The following is a 2,588-nucleotide window of genomic DNA, read 5'->3' as shown; positions in this document are numbered from 1 at the left end:
ACTGTGCTGGTTGACTATGAATGGAAACATCAAGGAGGAAGACAACCTGAACTGTGGACTTTCAGGTGTCTGGAGGGTGCAACCATTTTGATTGTTTACTCACAGTGGCCATTTTGGATATTTAAAGTGATTGAGGGTGTAGCCATTTTGCAAGTTTACAAGCGGTGGCCATTTTGCATATATAAATTGACTGAGGGTGCAGCCATTTTGAATGTTTACAAGTGGTGGCCATTTTGGATATTTTAAGTGACTGAGGAAGTAGCCATTTTGAATGTTTACAAGTAGTGGTCATTCTTATTCAGATTCAAGAGACCTAAGAATAGGCTCCATTTGCCAAGGACCACAGGGACATATGGGAGGCAGACAATGGGAAAGGAGACAGGTTGTGAGTGTATAAGTGCTGCCAACTAGCAAATAGAGGAGCATATAACAATAATATGCTTATATAGATTACATACAAACAACAAAGAAAACAAAACATCATGGGCAAGTCAGTCCAACATATAATCACCAATTAAATATAAACACAAAAACATCACAAAGCCACAGAGATAACAGAGCATCACGGTCCACACAGAGAAGCAAGATAAAGCAAGAGAAATAAGGGACCACAATACCAAACCACAACATATCTCTGAGAAAGATGCAGGATTGGAACTCCCTGATAAGGAGTTCAAGAGAATTATATGTAGGTGCTTTCAACGAATTGGGTGACAGATCAAGGAAAACACTGACAAAACTGAGGAAAACACAGAGAGAACCCTAGAACAATGTGGAAAGACAATACAAGAACAAAATGACAAAATAAATGAAAAATTAGAAATGATATAAAACCTACACAGAAATTCAGAAGATTAATACTAAATTTTCAGAAATAGATAACTCATTGAATGGGCAAAGGAGTAGAATTGAGTCAATAGAAGACAGAACTAGTGAGATTGAAGACAAATACCTCCATACTTCTTTGGAAAGGGAACAATCAGAAAAATAATCAAAACACAATGAAGAAAGCCTAAAGTTCATGTAGGATACTATCAAAAGGAATAACCTACATGTAAATGATATTCCAGACAGGAAGAGACAAATAAAGCCACAGATAAAATTGTCAAAGTTTTGTTGGAAGAAAATTTCCCTGGTATGATAAAAGATGCAAATATATCCATTCAAGAAGTCCAATGAATCCCAAACAGGATAGACCTCCCAAACAAAATCACCAAGACATATCATCCTCAAACTCACAAAAACCAAAGACAAAGAAACAATCCTAAAAGCAGCACGAGAAAAATGAAAATTTACATACAAGGGACAAGCAATAAGACTAAGCTTGGATTTCTCAGCAGAAACCATGCAGGTGAGAAGACAACAAAATGGTCTATATAAAACCCTGAAAGAAAAAATTTCCAACCAAGAATTATATACCAGGTAAAACTGTCCCTCAAATGTGATGGTGAAAATAGGACATTTCTAGGTAAGCCAAAATTAAAGGAAAGTGTTTAAACCAGACAAACCTTACAAGAGATGCTAAAGGGAGTCTTTTGGACACTGGCTGGTGGGACTGTAAAATGATACAACTACTATGGAAAACAGTATGGCAATTCCTTAGAAGTGAGAGCTAGGACAAGAACACATACATGCACACCCATGTTCACTGCAGCACTATTTGCAATAGCAAAAAGATGGAAACAACCTAGGTGCACATCAACAGAAGAATGGATAACCAAACAGTGGTACATACACACAATGGAATATTATGCAACCTTAAAGAATAATGTAGAATCTGCAAATATCTGCATAACAGAATGAATTTGTAGGACATTATGCTGAGTTAAAGAAGTCAATCACAAATAGACAAATATAGTATTCATTCATTACTGTAAAAAGACAAGGAAAGGTTTAAATATGGAAGGGAACTTTCTTTATCAGTTACCAGGGGTGGCAGGAGAGGGGAGGGGACACTACAAAACAAAACAAAAACAAAGCATTTACTCTTGTTACTTCAATTTTGTGCATTACACTGTAAATAAATTATATTTCAATAAAATGCATTTAAAAAGGGGGAAAAAGGGAGCCTGGAAAGGCTCATACTTCCATAATAAAAAATTGCAGGAGAATGGTTAAATGAAGTATGGTTTATTCCTGTGAATGTATTTTACAGCTATTTAAATGTTTGCAAGGAGAAAGATCTCCTAGAACATTAAATGGAGAGAAAAAAAGACTACATAGAAATATTCTAAGTTTCTTGCAAAAATATATGAAATACACAGACTTTAAAAAAAATCAAAAGAGTAAAAGCAAGTGAACAAAAAGCACACTGCATAAACACACAGGAATAATTTCAAAAAATGGAAAAAGAAAAAAAATGCAATATATGGGGTGAAGGACAATAAAAGAGGCAGAATAGAATAATGAACTGATAATGTGAAAAATGCAAAAAGAAAAACAAGGAATGGGGTTCACCATGAGAAAGAAAAAAATGGTAATCAGGAACAGGGAAGAGAGAAAAAGCTGAAAACTAGAACCTGGTGAGGCTAGAATAAAGAATAATAATAAAAAGGACAGTAGTAATAATAATGACAATTGTAATAAAA

This window comes from Orycteropus afer, unplaced genomic scaffold (genome assembly GCF_000298275.1).
Source record: "Orycteropus afer afer isolate SDZICR_OR568_19922 unplaced genomic scaffold, OryAfe1.0 scaffold01190, whole genome shotgun sequence".
Classification (NCBI taxonomy): Eukaryota; Metazoa; Chordata; class Mammalia; order Tubulidentata; family Orycteropodidae; genus Orycteropus; species Orycteropus afer.
This window is presented reverse-complemented; position numbering follows the sequence as displayed.